Source organism: Sminthopsis crassicaudata, chromosome 1 (assembly GCF_048593235.1).
Source record: "Sminthopsis crassicaudata isolate SCR6 chromosome 1, ASM4859323v1, whole genome shotgun sequence".
NCBI lineage: Eukaryota > Metazoa > Chordata > Mammalia > Dasyuromorphia > Dasyuridae > Sminthopsis > Sminthopsis crassicaudata.
The window spans coordinates 719,488,897-719,511,193 of NC_133617.1; the positions used below are offsets into that span (position 1 = coordinate 719,488,897).

The 22,297-nt window shown below is 33.5% G+C and overlaps 1 protein-coding gene across 1 annotated transcript in view; it reads left to right on the forward strand.

Annotated features, from left to right (window-relative positions):
* Nucleotides 1-22,297, forward strand: part of CNTN3 (contactin 3) — a 429,201-nt gene that overhangs the window by 138,151 nt on the left and 268,753 nt on the right.

Consider the following 22,297-nt stretch of genomic DNA (forward strand, 5'->3'; position numbering starts at 1 on the left):
TAGCGCCTAATACATAGTAAGCATTTTCATTCATCATTCATGAGATTTGATGACAAATGCACACAGAATTAAAAAAAAAGTTAATAGAGAGATGATATCCTAAATAAATAGGGAGATAAAAAGAATGCATCAAGTTGCTTCTTATAGTTCTAGTCACCAGGAATGAATGAACTATATATCCCAGGTAAAATAATAGTTAAATATGATTACTGATCCGCTGATTTGGATCTTTGAAAAGTTTGTGAAGAGCCAGACAGGTACCGAACAATTATTGGACAAGTAGCCCAATTTTAAGAAGATTTAATAGAATTTTCCAAGTCAGGTCGATTGGCCTTGATTACTGGAAAGCTCCAGAATATTTTTTACATGATGTTTAGGCCATGTATTTTAAAATATGGCCAATGTCTGTTTGTGCTTATTTTGTTTTATTATGTAGTCATAAAGATGGACTTTGATTTTATTAGTACAGATTGTGTTATGGTGGGAAAGCATTTTAAATGATGCCAAAAAAGAAGAGAAGAAGGGGAAGGGGAAATAGGGAGGAGAAGAGAAGAGGAGAAGAAGGAAAAGGAAAAGAAAAGAAAGGAGAAAGGAGGAGAGGAGAGGAGAAAAGAAAATAGATAAGGAGAGAAGAAAGGAAAGATTAATGAAATATCAGTGACATATAACACTGGACCTGGAACCAGGAAGACCCGAATTCAAATTCAGTCTTAGACACTTACTACATCTTTTATCCTCACTAAGTTTTATAACCTCTGTCTACCTCAGTTTTCTCAATGGTAAATAAGGTGATCGTAGTAGCACATACCTCACAGGGTCATTGTGAGAATCAAATGAAATAGTACTTGTTAGTAATTATTAGTTCTGGAATATGGTAGGCATTTATTTAGCAAATATTTAGAAGTGGACACAGTCAGGGCAGTATTAAAACTATTGTATTACATTCAATGTATGCTTTATGAAAACCTTATGTAATAGAGATGAAAGGGAACAAATCGACTCTTCTTTTTCTACTCTTTGTGGAGGGAATTGTTGAGATTTGTCAAAAGAAGGGGGGGATAGGATAGTGAACATCTACAAAAGAGAACACTGACAAAGAACATGATCCCATCAAGAACAGCCTTTACCAGAATAATTATAGCTTGTCCTTTGATGAGGTTACTATACTAGTAGATCAGAGAAAAGTTGTAAATGTAATTGACCTATATTTTATGAAATCATTAAAAAAAAATTATCATGCTGTTGCTGCAGATGTAGTCTAAATAATCCTATAGTGCAGTTAGTTGTATTCAAAAGTGGTTAAATGGAGAGACCCAAAGAATAATCATTAATAATTCAAAATCTATTTGAAAGGTCTAGTAAAGCATCATAGGAACTTGTGCTTGTCTTTGTGAAATTTGACATTTTTTATCAATGATTTAGAAAAATGATATGCTTGTCATATAAGCTATTACCTTCAATAACAAGAACAATAATACCAAACATTTATATAGCACTAAAATGCTATATGAAACTCTATATACATTTGAAAAGATTAGAAAGTACTTTACATGAGTAGAACCAAGAGAACATGGTACACAGCAACAAGAATATTATGTGAGGATCAGCTATGATATTCTTGGTTCTTTCCAACAATGAAGTGATTCAAGGAAATTCCAATAGAGTTGGAATGGAAAGAGCCATCTACATCCAGAGAAAGAAGAGGGTCAATGTGGTTCAAAGCATATTATTTTCACTTTTTGTTGTGTTGTTATTTGCTTGTTTTTTCTTTCTCATTTTTTAACCTTTTGATCTGATTTCTTTTGTGCAGCATGATGAAAATAGAAATATGTTTAGAAGGAAAAATGAAGTACTTTAAAAATATTCTATCCTTTGATTTTCACAATCTTAGAGTTAGATATTATTATCCCTATTTTACAGTAGAGAAAATTGAGGCAAATTGATAATGTCACTTGCCCAGGGTTCAACAACCTAGTGTTTGAGGCCAAATTTGAATTTAGATATTCTTAGCAGCACATAAAGTTTATATTCTGTTCAATATAGATGGAGTTTGTCTGAATAAGATATTAATTTTTAATAGACTACAAATTCAGTATGAATTAATATTAAGATTTTTTTTCAGCTGGACTTATTTCCTTACTTCAGTTGAGGAACATCCCTTCACCAATGCATATTGGCAATTGCTATGCTAGTTACAGTTTTAAAGAGTAATTTGGGACACTGAAAGGTTAAGTAGTTTACCAAAATAAAATTGACAGTATGTTTCAGAATAAGGACATGAAGCCAAATATTCTTAATTATAAGCTTGGATCTCTAGCCATTTTAAGTCTCATTGACCTTAACAGGTTGAAGAAACAACCAAAAACTCTAATATGTTCCTAGTCTGGAGTCTGGTTTAATGACCAAAACTCAAGATATGACAGTGTTTACTGTGCTGTAGTAATGCTAGACAGCATTATTCTGCTCTAATAAGACACCATCTGGAATAGATTAAATACATGACCAGATTAAATTTAGAGCTTGTACCGAGATTCCCTATTGCTTATTACTAATATAGAATGTGCCAAAAGTCTCAGTGCATTTATTTAAAATCATTAGAAGCTTAAAAATATTTTGAAGGACAATTTCCGTACAAAATCATTGTGATCAAGGATACAACTCGTTCAGTTTCAAATCCTTTCATGTCTTTAATGTTTCCTCCATAAATGGATCACTGACTTGTGGAAAAGGAGCTTGTGTAGCTCAATGAAGCTGAACTATGCTGTGCAGGGTTACTGAGATGAACAGATGATGGTGGAGAGTTGTAATAAAATGTGATCCACTGGAGAAAGAAATGGTAAATGAGTCCAGTATCTTCCTTTGCTAAGAAAACCCCATGAAGAGTCCTAAAATAACAAAAGGGATGATATTAGAAGATGAACTTTTAAGGCAGAAAGGGTCCACCATGCTAATGCAGAAGAGCAGAAGACAACTATAAGTATCTCCAGAGAGAATAAAGACTTTGGGAGATAGTGCAACAGCAGCACCACTAGCAATAGTAACAGAACTAGAGCTACTATTTCATTGGCATAATAAGCTCCCTCTACACTTTCTTTGTAACTTACAGACTTGAATGCTCTCTAGCACATTGAAAGGTAATGTGATTTACTCAGGGTCACCCAGACAATATATCTCAGAAATAAGATTTGGACTTTCTGTCCATTATAACATGCAAAAACAACAACAGAAATTGATATTATAAAATTATAATTTATGTAGTATTTTGAAGTTTGAAAAAAAAACACCTTTATGTTGATTATCTCATTTGAGGTTTCCAACAAATATGAGGAATGATCATACATTACTAGGCCCATTTTCAGATGAAGAGATTAAGATTTAGTTTTAGGGATTTATAACTTGTGTTAGATATAATTTATTTCACAGTGTGACTAGTAGTAACACTTCTTGTTACATGTTTAAAGAAATAACTTTTCTACATAGTTCTACAAAGTTTGAATTGCATACTACAACTGTAAACATTGATTTAGTCTCAATTATTAAATGATAACAGATCACATTTAACAATAACTAAGTCAATTAATGTGATGAGGGTCCTGATATGGTTCTATGTTGTCAGCCTGCACTATTTTTTTTAAATTTCATTTTGTGCTTTCTTTAGAATGGAACCAATGACCATATTCTACATATATTTGAGTAGTATTAATTTGAGTAATGCAAACCACTCTACAGGTTTCATTATTTTTACTGATAAGAACTGAAGTATACATGCATATACACCTTATATTATAGCCATATTCATAGGTCTTTTACTTTTTCCTCATTTTTAGTGTGTTTTGGGAGATTGTTCCCCCTCTTGTAGGGAATCTGAGTTAGCAACAGACTATAGCTGTAAACACTTCCATAAGACTTTTGATTTTTACTTTGAGAACATAACCTAAGGTTAGCTTCCTGGCACTTTGCAGAACATTTAAAAAGTAGAACTCCCAGTGAGGATTTCCCATTCCAGCTGGAAATACTCCTTATTTGCTAAATATAAGTCCAAAACCATTCCAATTTTATACTCTCCCTCTTCCTGAATTATTTTGTTCCAAATAATAGATGTGGAAGTGGAAATTAACAGATAATACTTTGACCTTCATCAGTCACCATTTAGCAACCACAACAACCACATAAAAAAAGGAGCAAGCATTTTTGCCACATATCAGAGATGGGGTTTTCTATTAAAAATAAGGAAAACTGAGCATCTTTAAATCTGAACTACCATTACCTGAATATGAGAAATTACTACATAATCACCACAAAGTGACCACATATTTGTGGGTATTCCAGTTACCAGCAAGTTGGAAAAAGTGAATATTGATATTAAAATATATGCCTTGTAATAATAATATTTTTCTCAGTGCCTTTTTGACAAAAAAGTCACATGTCTAGGTTTTCATTCCTCCTCATTGACGCTTGTTGTTGCTCAGTTGTGTACAACTCTTTGTAACTCCATTTGGGGTTTTCTTGGCAAAGATATTGTAGTGGTTTGTCATTTATCTCACCAGCTCATTTAACAGAAAAGAAAACTGAGATAAACAGGGTCAAGTAACTTGCCTAAAGTGATACAGCTACTAAGTGTCTGAGACTAGATTTGAACTCATAAAGATGAATCTTTTTGAATCTAAGTTCAGTGCTCTATCCACTGCGCCATTTTGATTACTCCCACACAAAAGTTAGGTTGTCATAAGGTGTATATATATATATATATATATATATATATATATATATATATATATATATATATATATAAAAATTATCTTGTTCCCAAAAGCTTGAAATCATTGTTTTTCATGGATATCAACTGAAGAAATTTTTCTCTATTTAGATGTTTTGTCTTGCTTCCATTTGGTGACATTAAAACTAGTTAGAAAAGGGAAGATGAAAAATAAAAAGAAAAGGAAAGATGAATAATGGTTGGAATAATTCAATTCCATTGACCTGAGCTGTAGGGTTTTGCTTGTTTAATTGTTTTTTTTTAATCTAGAGTTAATCTGTGTTGTGGAAAGTTATGGGAAAAAATGAGAAATTTTGTTTTCCAAAAATAATAACATTTGTATTTGAATGGTATTTTAAGGTTTAAAAAAAATGCTTTCTTCCTAACATTCTAGTTAGGTAAGAATAAAGGTGATATCTCCCCACAATATACAGAGAAGAAACATGAATATTTGAGAGAAGTAAATTACCCATTATCACTAAAAGAATTAAGAAGCAGAATTCAAAATAAAGCACAGATCTCCTAACTCCAATTCTGTTGTTCTTTCTAGTATCTGAAATAATGCCTGTCCATATAATCATCACAGGACTAGTTGTCCATCAACCATAAGTGTGTAATCTTTTGGAAACTTTTACTAATTCTTTGGCTAATTTGACCATTTTGCTTGGTTACAATGATTCTGTATTCAAATGCCTCCGTATATTTCTGAGCTCCAGAATAGCTTGTGCATATGTAATTATCTGGGGAAGCTATTTCTGTGGAGAAGAAGTAAGTCATCCCCACTAAATACTAACTAATTGCTATGCACAGAGAGGGTAAGTCAATCTTAGTGAAGGAGCAAGACACCCTGAGAGACTGGACACAGTATGTGTTAGGTGGATTAAACCACTACTATCATTTTGACTGCCATCTCAAACTCTAATGGAATCAGTCTACCTGAATTTTTACAAGTCTTGGGAATATCAGTGGCCCCCAATCCACTAGATCTACTTCCAGACCAACCTCCATAGTTATCATTAAGAGGTGAAATCATCATGAAGGAACCCACCTTGTTCATTATCACCAGCCACAATTGCAGATCAGTTGCCACCAATAAGTAGACCACAAGAACCCTGGGATATAAAACAATCATCAATACCTTGATTGGTGTGTATCTTTAAATCCAATGGGGATAGCTTAGTACCCTTAAAGCAAGAACTTTTAGAAAGGGATTGCCCATAGCAACCATCATTGGAATCAGTCCTTGTGGTGATGCAAATCTAGCAACTGTTTCTGCAGGACCTTCAGTCATATCTACTGAAGACCAAGAAAAACAAAACAAAGCATATCTTGTCACCATAGTCCTTGTTCTTCATAATTCTTGACTTTCAATTTATTGTAGCAAATATGTCCTGATGAGACTTTTTTTTCCATCCTCCAGTACATTGATGGTCATTGGGCTTCTCCCTTTCTACCCTGAAAGACTCTATGCCTTGAGCTGCTGTGCGTTCTAGTTTTATTGCTGCATTTTGAACATTGGATTGATCTTTATGCCAGGCAGCTTTTGTTGTTGTTTTTAAGGGGGAAAATGTAGGTAAAAAATTGCTAATGAATCTGTGTGTGTGTGTGTGTGTTTGTGTTTGTGTGTGTGTGTGTGTGTGTGTTTGTGTGTGTGCATGCAACATAAAATATAGCAGCAGCCCTTCTAAGGAGCCTGGAGAATTTTGGTTCTTGTCAAACTGCAAATTGACATACAACTAATAAAATGGTATAGTATATAAATATATAAATAGTATCAATAAAAAAAAATAAGTGTCTGTTATGTCGAAAAATCATTGTTGAATCACTCAAAATCAGAAACCAATATTTCATCATTAGAAATGAATATTGAAAAAGAGTCATTACCATCTGCTTTTTGTCCTTGTACCCTAAGGACCCTGGGACTTTTCTTTCTGATTTGTAGTTGAAACCTCCATTTGTGTTGTATCGCTCATTAGAATGTGATCTCCTTAAGAACAGGGCTATCTTAGTTTTCTATCTGTAGCCTCAGAACCTTAGCACAATGAGCAGTTAATAAATAGTTCATTTATTCATCCATCCATCATTCATATATATGCCTCTGGGAATGCAGATTTGAATGGTGCATATGTAAATTGTATAATTAAGAAAAAGTGAATGATTCTACCTTTTTAAGATTAAATCTCTTATTATATTGTCATAGCATCTTTCCTGACCAATTACAATAACTTCCTTCCCCCTTGTGTAGATCTCTTCTCCTCTCTGATGACATCTCCCTTACACTCTCAGTCTTCTCCACACAACTATTTAAAAAATATTCCTTAAGTCATTCTCATACTCAAAAATCTTTAATGGCTCCTTTTTATCTTGAAGAAAATATTAAAAAATTTCCTTCCAGTACATAAACATCCCCTTCTTCTAACTTCTACCAACCTTTCTACTCTTTTCGTTTTTGCTGAGGCATTTGGGGTCAAGTGACTTTCCCAGGATCACACAGCTAGGAAGTGTTAAGGGTCTGCTACCAGATTTGAACTCAGGTCCTCCTGACTTCAGGGTTGATCCTCTATCCACCGCACCACTTAGCTATCTCCAACCTTTTTACTCTTAAAAAATCCTAATCTGTCCAGTTGAAATGACTTAAAAGGTATTGCCTAAAACATAGCATTCAATCCATATCTCTAGTGTGTAGAATATAGTAAATTCTCAATCACTATTTCTTAATCTCTTACTTTGTGTCTTTGTTCAGGTGGTCCCTTATGTGTGGAATGTTCTTCTTAGCTTTCTCTTGGAATCCCTATCTTTCTTCAAAATACAAATCAATGTCTCTTCCCTCAAAGACTTTTTGTCATCTCTCCAGCTATTTAGATGCTATTTTTCCTGAAAACCCTGAGGATCATAAATCTTGAACTGGAAGGAACTCTCAAGGTCATGAAATCCATAGGTGTCAGAAAAAAGGACTAGCCAATACTCTAAAGTACCTCTAAGTCAAATGAGAAAGCAGTTGGGAAATGTTTAACATTTATTTGTTAAATGTTTAACAAAATCAATAAAAAGTAAAGCAAATCAATAAAATCAATAAAAAGTAAAATATGGAAAATGTTAATTTGTATTTTTCTAAGTCAATATACAGCCCATGGAATTTGAACTCATTCATATTGTCTGCCTCATTTACATATGTTGAAATTAATAGATGTTAGGACTTTGTCCAATGTCACCCAGGACAGTTATGATCTGAAAGCTGGTCATAGTCATATAGAATCACAGGCATCTAGTCCAATAATCTTATTTTACAGGTAGGGAAACTAAAGCCAAGGGAAGTTAAACGATATACTTAAAGCCACACAGATAAGACAGGACAGAAGCACCAAATCCAGCACTATTTACACTGCATTATGCAATAAGTATGTATTATATTCCTTATTATGTGCTAGCACTTTGCCAAATATCTGTAATACAAATAAGAGACAGAAATAACCCTTACTGTCAAGAAGTTTATAGCCGTACTTCTCACTCTTCCCCCAAAGGATTCCCTTCAGTCAAATGTAAGCACTTTGAGGGTATTTATTTTAATTTTTTTTCTTTTTTCTTTTTGCATCTCCAAGACCTTGTATGCATTAGGTGCTTAATAAATGTTTGTTCAGTTTGATTGACTGTACAATTATGCAAATAAATATTAAATTTCAATTGTTAACAGATACAGAAGAGTTCCTGAATGCACATTTATCATATAGTTACAGAATAGTGTTTACCACATCCTAACCAAGGCCATAAAGAATGTTTTTGCTTGATTGCACAGACGAGCAAATTGAGAATACTCCAGTGCTATGAACATTATTTCTTTTGTGGGAGAAGAAAGAAAATAAGCATTCAGCAAGCAACAGGATAAAAGGACCTAATGTGTTTTTTTTGCCTCATGAGGCTTTTGAAAGCTCTTTGCTGATGTTTTCTTGAGCTTCCCATTGATATTGTGTTGGTGAATAATTGTTTGAAGATAGGGCCAAAAGTAAATACTTGTTTTCAAGGACTGGCTTACATTGTGAGCTGATGTAATGGGAGATACAAAGGGCCAATTAAAAAAAAATAAGACAGAAATTACAGCTTGTTCAAACTATTGTCCCAGATATGGTATTTCTAAATATGCATTCATATCAGACATCGTCTCCTCTGAGACCTATGTCTGTAACCACTATCAAAATAACTCCTATCCTCTGGAAGAGATTTTTCAGCCCATTTCCTTTCATCTGATATGGATGTGGGTACTTCATGAAGAAAGCCATTATTTTGTTCTTATTCTCCTACATAAGTTATTAAAGACCTCAGTGAGATAATAGTAAAAAATTGAAACAATACTAACCTAAACTCTGATCAAGAATTTAGAGCTGGCAAGGACATTAGAAATTATCTACTTTAACTCCCTTATTTTGGAGATGAGGAAATTGTAACCCAGGCATTTAGATGACTTAACTATGAGCACATGGGATAGTAAATGTCAGAGGAGGAATTCACATCCAAGTCCTTCCTAATTCCTGATTCCAGAGCCATAATCTTCTCAAATTCATTTACCTCAGAAGGATTTCTGGCTGATGCTAGGTGCCTCCTTTTCCTTTACTCTTCCACTGATATTTTTTTTAATAATAGTTTTTTTGTTTTCAAGATACATGCAAAGATAGTTTTCAGCATTCACTCTTGAAAAATCTGATGTTCCAAAATTGTTCTTCCTCACTTCCTCTCACCATTCCCCAAGACAGCAAATAATCCAATATAAGTTAACATGTGCAATTCTTCTGTACTTATTTCCACATTTATCATGCTACACAAGAAAAATTAGGTCAAAAAGAGAAAAAAATGAGAAAGAAAAAAACAAGAAGGAAACAAGAGAGGTGAAAATACTATGTTGTGATCCACAGTCCCCACAATCCTCTCTCTGGGTGCAGGTGGTTCTCTCCATCACAAGACTATTGGAATTGACCTGAATCACTTCATTGTTGAAAAGAGTCACATCCATCAGAATTGATAATCACATAATTTTTTGATACTATGTACATTGTTCTCTTGGTAATACTCATTTCACTCAGCATCAGTTCATGTAGGTCTCTCCAGGCCTTTCTGAAATCATTCTGTTGATCATTTCTTATAGAACAAGAATATTCCATACCATTCATATATCATAACTTATTCAGTTATTCTCCAACATTTGGGTATCCACTCAGTTTACAGTTCTTGCCATTATAAAAAGAAGGCAGATATACAGGACTGGAGGCCACTTGACACTTATCTTCATTGCATAAATATTCAGTGACCAGAGTCTATGACTTGAGTTTTCAGGTTTCTGGCATTGAACGACACTGTCCTGAGCAATGTTGGTATTTGTAATATAGAAATATTCAACTTCCAGCATGGGAAATCAGCACCTTTCCTATATGATTTCACCTCAATTTCTATTCCATTGGCCTAGACTTCAAGAAGGCAAGCCTTTGCCTGCCATGATGTGCATAAGAATATGAATTTGTGGAATTACTAACAAAAATAGCTAACTGAGAAAACATTAGTTAGTGCCAAAATATATGCCTACTTTTATTTCTATAAAAACTTTATGAGACTGATCACATGTCAAAGATATGATTTGATGAGAGCAAGTGAAGGTAATAGACAAGATTTCTGAGCTGATTTTCTTGGTAACTTAATCATTTTGGTTAAATTATGGTTGCCTAATGTCTGTCACATAGTCGACAGAAGTATAGTAAACCCCAAAACAAATATTTTAAGGATAATTTGTTGATTGCTTTGAAGAATAAGATGGGAAGTGATTTTTCTGACATGTCCATAAATGGAAGAGCATACTTCAAGCATAGAACTTGAGTAGAATCTGTTTGCCTACCAAAATGCCGTGGTGATAGTAGATTTTATCCGGTTTTTAAAGATGGCCCAAAATATTTTGCTTTCTTTTGCTTTGTCATTCATTTTACTTCATACATAAAAGAATGTTGGCTAGAGGAGTTTCTTTAAAAAAATAAAAGAAATTAAGGGACCTATTTTTAAAAATATTTTATTTCTTCATTGAGTGGTAGACATTTATTTTCTCTTTCTTTCACTTCCCTATCTATTTTAAAAGGAAAACAAAATCATTGTAATAAATACCCATAGTGAAGCAAAGCAAATGCACACATTGGCTATGATCAAAAATATGTCTCATTCTGCATTTTGCATACTTCCCCTGTCTAGTCATTTATATCCATCATTGGTTTGTCCATTCCTCAATTCATGTATACTTCCTTAGTTTCTAGGTCTTTGCTACTGCCAAAAAAAACAAACCTAAACTGCTACACATATTTTTGTATATATGAACTCCTTTCCTCTTTTGGGGGGTTAGGGATCTAGTTGAATTATTGCTGGATCAATAGTTTAGTGATTTGGGGAATATAATTCCAAATTGTATTCCTGAGTGGTTATACCAATTCACAACTCTAACAATAGTCCATTAATGGGCCTGTTTTGCCCATAGAACCTCCAATATTTGTTATGAAGTTTTTTGGGGGGTTTTTGGTAAATTTTGCCAATTTGAGAAGTATGAGCAGAAACTTTAAAGATAGTTATTTTTATTTATATTTCTGTAATCATTTGTAAATAAAACTTTCTTGATGTCTTTGGGGTTTCAATGTTACTTTAATTTGTCCAAGTATTTTTCATACTCCCATACAATGTTATTAAAGAAAAATTTAAAAGAAAAGAAAAAGGGAAAAAAACAGCATAATTGATCAAAACACTCAAAAAAGGTTGGAAATATGTATATTAGGCCACACTAGTGGGCCTCTCACCTCTACAAAAGGGTGAAGGGTAGTGTCTTTTCATATCTCTTCTTTAGAGCCATGCTTGTTCTTGGTATTGCTGCAGTATTCACTTTTGACTTGTATAGTTGTATATAGTTATATATGCATTTGTGTGTGTATATATATATATATATATATATATATATATATATATATATGTATGTATGTATAGCATAAATGCAGATACAGATGTAAACAGATGCACATGACTGCAAAATAATTTCATAACACAAAAAGCTTTAGGGATAAATAAGCAAATGTTTCATGTAGGATGTGGCACCTGAAATGAGTCTTCATTGAAAATAGGTATCTGAAGAGATGATAGTGAGGAAGGGGTACTCCTTAGGCTTAGAGCATGGCTTCTGGGAAAGCTTAGAGGTGAAAGATACTTCCCCTTCTTCTTTGCCTTTGAAAATTCTACCCATTGTTCCAGACTTAACACCTGTTCTTCCTTCTCTATAAAAAGTTTTTGGTTCCTAGTGATCACTTCTTCCTCTTTTTCTCTGAAGCTCATTTGGACAATACGTAATATAATACCTTGCGTTGTTTATATTATCATTGTAGCATTATTACTGAAAATCAAATTTCTCTATCATGTTAAAGTTGGCAAAATGCTTTAGAGCTATGAAATAATTTGATCTTCCCAATAATTCTATGAGATAGATACTGGTTTTATCTCTTTTTACAGAAGAGAAAACTGAGAACAGATTAAGTGAATTACTCAGCATCACACAATTTGTAAGTAAATGAAGTGAGATTTAAATGTAGGTTTTTCCTAACTCCTGTTGCTATTTGTTATTCCAAGCTGCCTTGCATGACTATCACAGTTGACTTCTATTCCTTTAACTTTTCATATTTCAAAATCTCTTGTGAGCCCCTTGATGCCAAGGTCCAGGTCTTACACTTTGTCCTCTAAAGTTTACTCTAGCATCTTGCCTTTTGTAGCAGATGCTCAGTGATTATCAGTGATTGATCGGGGCATATCTTGCTGTAATTGTAACTCAAGATTTAATTATTTTTAGGCAGGGAAATGCCAATCTTAATCTAAAATTCAATCTCCACCATTCCAACCCAGTCAGTCATGGGCATCTTTGGGATAAATCAACTCAATACTGAGAAACCTTGACTTACACTTCTTTGTAAAAAGCTTGAACTATATATGTGATGATTCCCATTAAAATACTTGAAAGCTCCATAGGAGAAATTGGCTTTTAAAGGTATGATTAATGAAGTCACTTCAGTGCTATTTACAAGAACTTTTCAGCATGATAATTTTTCAACACACATTGTAGAAGTTGTATGTAATAGGAAGGGAGAAGTAAGAGTTTTCCTTTTGTAACTAAATGGATGTATATTGATTATATTCTCTCTGAGTATTGTCAAAGTCTCACAGAAGAGCTAGCATAACCTCCTAACTTCTTTCAAAAGATGGCCTTGAAAGCATCTGGCAAAAATCATCTCAGTATCATTAAGGAATTATCAATGGATGTTAGGGAGGTTCAGAAGCACCAGATTAAACATTTAGAAGAAGAAAGTGGTATGTATTTATATGTGAATATTAAATAGTATGATATATCATTTTGATATATCAGAAAGAATCCATCTTAACATCTCCATTTTGGATTCTTTTCTAGTTTCTGAAGTTTCTCCTGCCTAATTATTAAATATTAACTTAGAATTTCAGGTAACTTGAAATATTTTTGAATAATTCAAAAACTACTTTTTTTCTTACAAAATTCTTAAAAGGAAGGAATTGATAACCCCCAAAACACCTCAGCTTTCATTCTTCAAAATTCTAACTTACAGGGTTTTGGTTTTAGAGCTGGAAGAGATCTCACAAGCAAGGTAATCAAATCCCACATGTGAGGAAACTGAGACTTAATAGGTTTAAGCAACCATTCCCAGATCACATAGCAAGATTTCCTGATTTCCTGACTCCAAATCCGAAATACTATCCATTAGGCATCATTGTGTCCATATATCTCCATCATCATGCAAAATTTGTTTTCTTATGATTTTCTTTGTAAGCTGGCAAGGAATTTCAAAGATAACAAATACTTTTGATTTAGGGTAGATATACAAATTAAGATTAAGAATGTATAAAGCAGGCTAGGCTCTTGAATGCTTATTTTACCTCTAGAAACTTTAATTTTTTTTTGTTTTTATTTTGTTTTAATTTTTTTTTTCTTCTCAGAACTTAGCTAGCATTTCTACAGCACCTTCTGTGTAGCAAGCATGGTACTATGTAATTTACAACTATATAATCTGATGAAGTGGGTGTGATTATTATCCCCACTTTCCATCCTCACTTTCCAATTGAAGAAACTGAGCCAACCAGGTTAAGTGGCTTCACACAGCTGATAAGTATCTGGGGTCAGATTTAAAATTAAATTTTCCTGACACCAATACCTGCACTCTACCTCCTGAGTCACCTAGCTTTTATGAGGTTTATAGCATCAAGGAGCACAGCTTTCTACACACTTTTGATATTTCTTGTCAGTGCTAAAATACTCATCCTGATCAGACCACATTTGGAATGTTATGATCAACTATGGATTAAGGGATATGCACTGGCAGTCTCTAGAATATCCAAAGAGGCAGTAAGGCTAATGTAATTCCTTGAGTCCTTGTCTTAGGTTTTATTTTCCTAAATCCCTCTTCCCTCTTCTCCAACTGCAAGTGCCCTACTTCTCACAGTTGCTTGCATTTAACTACTTTGATCCAGCTTGGTAAAAGAAGTGGAGAACGCACTGAATTTGAGGTCAGGAAACCCTGAATTCACATCTGGCTTCAGATTAATAACCAAGCAAGTCTTAAGCTTTATCTGCTTTAGTTTAACCAACCACAACATAGGGATAATTATTTGCTTCAGAATTGTTTTGAACACCAAATGAGATATTTGTCATGCTTAATAAATGCCTATTTCCTTTCTTCTTTTGTGTACTTCTATATATATGTATGTATACACATACATGGATTTATAAACTATATTTACATTGTGAATCATTTCTTTCATCTGTACTGTTGTCTCTCATGTTAGAATGTAAGCTTTTTGGGAATCAGAATTGTTTTGTTCTTTTTATTTGGATCCTCAGCACACTTATAGTGCCTGGCACTATATGCTTAATATATAATGGTTTATTTAATGATTAAAGATACACTGGAATCATATGGAAAAATTGAGGATGTTTAAGTTAAAAAAAAAAAGAAGAATCTGGCATTTATGGTCAAAGGTTTTTAAAAATTTGAAGAGCTTAAGGAGAATTAGATTTCTAATTGATCCCAGAAGACAGGACTAGAAGAAAGGGTGGAATTTGCAGAGGTAAATGTCAAGATTAAAAGCCAAAAAAAAAAAAAAAACCAAACAAACAAACATAAAAAAACAAAAACATAAACAAATAAAACTTCAAAGCTTAACTAAAAATGAGGGTTGTAGTTAGGTGGAATGAACTCTTTAGGTTTCTTCAGTCAGAAGTTGGATGAATGCATCTTCTTTTAGTAATTATTAGATTCTTTTGGTGAAATGGGTTGTAATAGGTTGCTAAGCTCCTTCCCATATGTGTAATTCTGAGATTCTGTGATGTTTTCCATATGCAGAGTAGATACAATGATAAGCTTAGAATTGGGACAATCTGTATTTGACTGTCGCCTCTGATAGCTTATTAGATCTTCAAACCAGAAGAGTTCTCAAAGAGAATCACAATATTGGGACCAAGATACAGAGTATCCAACTCTGGCTGATTAATCCAATATGACTCCAGATAGCTTCTCTATAGGTCGGTCACTCATAGTCTCTTTGAGCATTTGGGATGGGTATGCTTCTTGATTTGTAAATCTTATACTTCTTTTGAGCTTCTGTGATAATGCTTAATTGTAGGACAATTCTTTGATTTGGGCACACCACGCTGGTATTAACATCTCCCATACCTTACAATTGAAGTTCTTCAGAGAAATCTTGAAAGTGTCCTTTTATCACTTCTTCTGACCTCTGTGTGAGTGCTTACCTTATGCTAGCCTTAAAATAGTCTTTTAGCAAATATACATTTGGCATTCCACACAAATGATGAAGTTGACACACTCATTGGTAGACTTCGTTTGGCATTTGGGAGACTGAGAATGTGAAAAACAAGTTTTAGGCTGCTTACCAAACTGAAGCTCTACAGATCCATTGTGCTAATTTCATTGATGTATGACCATGAAACATGTATACCAGTACCATGCCAGAAAGTTGAACCTCTTCCATTTAAATTGTATTAAGAAGATTTGTTAAATGTAGACACTGAGCTTTTTTCTTGAGCTGAACTGCCAAGAATTCAAATTGTACTGCAGAGAAAAACAACTCTACTGGACTGGCCACATAGCTGAAATGCCAGATGTATATTTACTTAAAAGACTATTTTATCATGATTTATCTAGTAAGACATCAGAAAATTGAATCTTCCTTGATGAAGGAGAATGTTCTACTATGTTGATGAAATCACAGATTCAGGAAAAAAAAATTCATAATCAGTCGGTTAAATTAGTAACTTAAGAAAATTTAGTTTCTTCTTGGTTTTAATAGTTGTTTATTGCATTTGTTGTAACTATGTGCCATTCCTCAGCTAATGTGGGAGCTAATTTTTTAACTAAGTCCTTGGAATTATTTCCAAGCATAGAAAATTAGCCATCAAAACTGAGAGAATGCCTGCTTAGTTCATCTTTAATTGTTTTTAACAGCATCATATTGTTGCCTTTTTCTCATCAACTGCTTTTGCATACATCCTCATATGTCTTTCAGGGTTTTGTAATTTTACTACCTTACTCCTCCAAGGTAGATTTCTTTCTTGTTATAGAAACTATATATATATATATAAAGAAAATTTTCTCTTTGTCCCTGCCTTAGTGCCTTTATAATCTCTTCTTTTTAAATAATGGAGTCCCATGGCATTAGAAATGTTCATCCATTTTTTGGGTAGTGGGGCTAGTGGTACACATCCATTGGCCTTTGGTTTTGAATTTTTCATCTTGAGCTAAGATTTCAATACTTTTTGTACTATTCCAATCTCTGAATGATTCCTCAGTAACCCAACTTAACTTAAATTTTTTAAGAGAAGGCACCTCTTGGTGCCTTTATAGTAGATTCATTCAAAAATACTATGTTTTATGTAAATCCTGATTCTTATAGAAGCATCTGAAAAGGAAGATGAATTGGGGAATATTCTTTATTTTCTCCTTCCCTTGCTCAGAGGAAACGTTGCCCCTCTTTGGGTATATCATTTCTGTTTGGTAAAGTAATGCAACTGCCAAGGCTCCCTTATCTATTTTTCATTGTCAGTCTTCATAAAAATTGTATAGAGTGCAGCTATTAGAATTGATCTGCCACAGCTTGATCTCTTACGTGACATTACCTTAGGAGCTCATAAAGCTTGTACTTACACACAAAGGCAGCTTTTCTTAGTAGCCTGTGGGTGTTTAAAAAAATATACCCCAGGAATTGGATTTGGGGACTTATTGGTCTTGTTCAGAAATGTTATATACCTTTTATTTTAGGCTATAAACCTCAAATGGAGTTATAGAACTGGACTGGCCTATCAAAAAAAAAAAAGCAAAAAAAGGGTCCTGTTGCAAAAAGTAAAGTTTAGCATCCATCTAAATGTTACCTAGACTCCATTTAGTTACATAAAGTACAGGGTTTTCTTATTAGGCTCTCAGTCAAGCCAAGTGGTCTTTCTTTCAGTTTGAGTAACTCATGTGATGTTTCTAGATAGGTCAATTCTGTCTTTTTAACAGGAAAAAATAGAGTAATCTTCAAAGAAAAAACAATAGCAGATCCTCTCACAGGTGAGAAAGGGAATTATGGATCAGTTTGTGTTTTAGGCTCAAATGCCTATCTTCATGTTTATAATGCTGAATTCAAAGTTAGCTTTATGTATTTTGTAAATAAATAAACCATAAACTTATCTCACTCCCTTTTTTGGGGAGTAGTTCACAAGACATGGGACATGAGTCTTAACAGTAACATGATATCATCATTAGTTATTATTGAAATTATTGTGGGTTGGGTGATTTTAAATTTCAGATTGTAACTGTGTTTTCTGCCAAGGATGGAGTGCTAAGAAAATTCACTGAAAAGCAAGATTCTAATTGACCTTGTGTGAATGGGGTTTTACTCCTGGGTACCAACTTCTACAAAAGGATGTTTCATCTCCATGAGCACCATTGTCCTTTAAAACTTTGTAATATCAGCATTTCAGAACTTTCTGAAGGAGGGAGCCATTTCCCTCTTTCAATACACACACACACACACACACACACACACACACACACACATACATATATATATGTAATATATATCTCAATATTAAATGTATATCAATAATATATCTCAAAATGTTATACATACATACACACACAATCACACATACAATTGGACTATCTCTAAGACCATACTACTCTGCTCCCAACTATTTTTCCCCCTTGATGAAAAAATCCCTAGTTAAAATGTTCATGAAAAGAGAAATGATTAGAAAGTCTGGAAACTACATTCTATTTCCAACTTTCTGTAAGTGTAGTTGTGTTTCCTATAAGTAATCACTTTATTTCACTGAGATTTTTCTATAACTAACCTGTGATTTTGTCAGTATAGGGAACTGCCAAGAAACAATCTCCATTTACTAATAAAGATTTGAAACTGCTCTGTCTTTTATTACCTTATGGGCTACATTGGGGACATTGAAAGGCTAAGTAATTTAGCCATGCAGTGACTACCTGGTAGTGAACATTACCTGGCTTCCCTCTTCTTTGGGTCTCAGGTCAAGATCTTCCTTCAGAAGAATCTTTTCTCAGCCCTCCCTGATTTTAGTCCCTTCCCACTAAGACATTTTCTGTTACTCTGGCTGTCTCCTTGTTATACATGTCCCACAAACTGTGAGTTTCTTAAAAGTAAGGACTTTTTCTTTTACTTTTAGCACAGTGTCTGGCACATATTAGATAATTAATACATATTTCTTAACTTACTGTGTCAGAAGCAGAACTTAAATCCAAATTATTGTTGCTTTCAAGGCTAGATCCAGTTCACTTTTATGTCATGATATTATCATGGTTGTCTTCCAGAATAAAGGATAAACAACAAAGAGATTATCCACAGAGTTATATGAGTTACTTTGGAAGTTCAAGCTTTGTAATCATAGACTGAGAGTCATTCATACATTTGCAGATCAGATGGCCTGGTGAGATCTGGTGCTGGTGGGAATATGAAATACCTAAATTTCCTCACTCTAAGAACACGAAAACAATCTATGAACAATGATTTTTGTTCTTTTAACCTGTTCTAAAAGGAGACCTTGGGAGGTAATAAAAGAAAAAAAAAATCTCCGTTCTCTGTAAATGTTTTTCTTCCTCTTTTTTCTTATTCCAAAGGATATGAATGTCCTTGTGATATTCAGAAGTATTACATCTGATTTTTTAAAATGCCTATTCCCAGTCAGCCAATCCCTCACAAGTCCTTAAATCTTATTCATAGTTTTGTGATATCATCACTTTCTTTCTCTGAAATAGATGCAATTATTTTTACTTGATGCAATAGAAATGATAAACCAAATTATTAGTTTATTTTATCGGTACCTACATGAGTAATTTTGCAATCTGCATTTTGAGATCAGATTGTCCCTAAAGGAGACTTGTCTTTATTTAGCTGAATTTTTTACTGTTAGATATTGTTATTTAAAGTAAATAATAAAAAAATGCTCCCTGGATTCATGGAAATAATTATTACAATTAGAATAACAAAGCCCTTTAAGATTTTCAGAACACTTTCTTTACAACAACACTGGTATAAGAAAGCATTATTATTCAATGTTATTTTTCCAACTTCATAGAAAAAGATAGGAAGACTTATTGAAACTAAGACTCTTGTCTTTAGTCCTACATATAATAAATTGGATTTTAAAGTGATTTCATTTAATAGCCAGCATTTATGTAACACTTTAACATTTACAGAGTTCTTTATATATTTGTTCCTCACAACAAACCTGTGAGGTAGGTGCTATTCTTATCCCCATTTCACAGATGAGAAAACTGAGACAGATAGATATTAAGTATTCACTTAATTAGTAAGGGTCTAAGGCAGGACTTAAACCCAGGTCCATCTTATTTCAGGCATAATACTCAATTTCCTTAATCACCTTAGTGCATTTGACAGCTAATACATAAATTTTTTATTTGATGAAAGTTTACCACATCTTACTATTTTTTTCCTATTTCTTTCCCTTCATCTTCCCCCTTCTCCAAATAGCACAGTAGGTCTGCTGCCTGATTTACTTAATGCAGTGAAGAGAGCATAAAATTTGAATCATTGACCTGCATTCAAATCCTGCTCTCAGCATGACCTTAACCTCAGCTTTTTATCTATAATGTTAAAGGGCAATTCTAAGTATTCATTAAGATACTGTAAATTATGCTACTTTTTCCTATTCCTTTTTTTTCTTTCTTTTTGTGTATGTCTCTCCTTTACTTTCCAACACTACTGCAGTACTGCAGCACTAAATTTTTTTCATGTTGGAAATTCTATATGGTACAACATCAACTTGTCAGAGGAAAGCTGTGATACATAACTAATAAATAAAATAAAAATTAAAAAGATAAATCACAAAAAGAGCATTGAGGCATACTGAATTTAGAAGAAAAATATTGTACAGAATAAGAAGATATTTCTAAAACTTTTATCCTCCTTATCAGAATGTCCAGAAGAAGAAAATCCAAGTAGTAACCAGGGATGCTCTGTCATTTCACTGAAAGAAATCTTGTTGACAAAATGATTGTTTTTCACTGAGTACTTTGAGTCATAAAACTTGTTGGGAGATGTCAAAATTGTTGCATTTCAATTAAAGGTACAGGTAGAAACTTTTGAAATATTTAATTTTGACATGCTCTTCTTCTTTAGGAAGCTGAATAACTTAATGGGGATCCAATGCTGAATATTCCCTTTGGGATTTAAACTAGTTATTTAGGTTTAGAGTAGATTCCAGATTTTGCTTCCACATTCAAGAGAGACTTATGGGGAGGACATGAAGCCAGTAGCTGTAGGGAAAATATGCCTTATTTATGGGAGTATAAATATGCAAATTGGAAGGATCAATGACTTCAGTAATATAGGAAATTTCAAATATAGGTACTCTCTCCAACAACACAGGCCAAAATCCTTCTGTAATTTTGTAGCTAAATCCTAAAGTTCTCTGGCACAGAGAGCTTCATATGAACCTATTTTATGTTCCACTAAATCATTTGCAAAGGCAACTGCAAATGATGATGAGCTGAAAGCTATGTATAACAACCTCCTATTGCTGGAGTTCTATAAGTTGATAATTTTGCATGGCCTGCCAATGATGTTATAAATATCCAAATGGCCTTTAGGAGGAAGATGGTTCCCCAAACCTATTTTAGAGACTTAAAGTCATTGAGTCCACCTTCTCCCTTTTTCTAATAAAGAAATCAAGATCTTATAGATTGTTGAAATCAGAAACTGTCTTTTTTTATCTCCAAGGCTCAGCACAATGTTCGATACATGCATGTATAGGCAAGTAATAAATATTTATTTAATTGAGTTAAATTAAATTGATGTTACTTGCCTACAGCTATACAGTTAGCAGGTGTCAGTTGGATTTTAACCCTGTATTCCTAACCACCAAGATCAGAAAAGCATTAATTTATTACATTTCCTCTACCTAAAAGTGAAAGAGCCAGAACCTAGTTAGTCCTTTGTGTCTCCTTTTAACATAACATTGGATTTTTTTTTACTTCTTCTGTTGGCCAGTTTATTTCCTAAAATTTCTACAAGAATTCTTCAGATACATAAGCACTAAGAACTATTTTTTCAGGATCATAGATTCAAGACTATTTAGTATAACTTGCTTGTGTTGTGAGAGAACTGAGGTAGAGGAAGATCAATGACTTCTCCCTTAAATACAGGATAATAGATGTCAGAGACATAATTTCAACCCAGGTTCTCTGTTTCCAATCAATCAATCATATCTTATAACAAGCCTCTTGTTAGCCAGGCATGGGATGAAGTACTGGAGATACAGAGAGCCAATAGGTAGTCCCAGCCCTCTAATACTCCAGAGCTAGTGTTTCTATTCTAAATTTATTAGTTTTATAAACTGCTCTCCAGTTTGGTTCAGAAATTTGAGGGAATTAATGTTTGGCAGATTGAGCTCTCTTTGCTTTCTTATTTGTATAGCAGAGACCCTATGTTCTTCTTCACAAGTATCAATGTCATTTCATAGTTTGATTACGCCAACTCTAGTACAAAAGCCTGACAACTTGGCAAAAATCTAAAATCAGGAGCTGGAGGCTGCCAGTTATATCCCAAAGATTCCACCAATTGTTTAGTGCTCTCATTTCAAAGATGGCAAAACAGCATCATCTACTTTCAGAATTACACCCATAGGAAGTGGCAGTTTTTACGAGGAGGATTAAATGTGGTCATTCCATGGCTTTCAAACTTCAGTTTTACAAGTGTGTTTTGACAGGAAATATCTCACCTAATAGTTTATTCTCCAATAAAAAACTTGGCTATTTTGAATCCTATTGAAAAGAGGTTACTACTGTTTTGTTAGTAAGAAAATATGAATGTCTGGATTATTATTATTATTTCTTAAATCATCTTACCTTCCACCTTACTAATATTATTTGCTAGTAAAAGTCAATTTTGCAAACATTCATTATTTAGCATCTACTA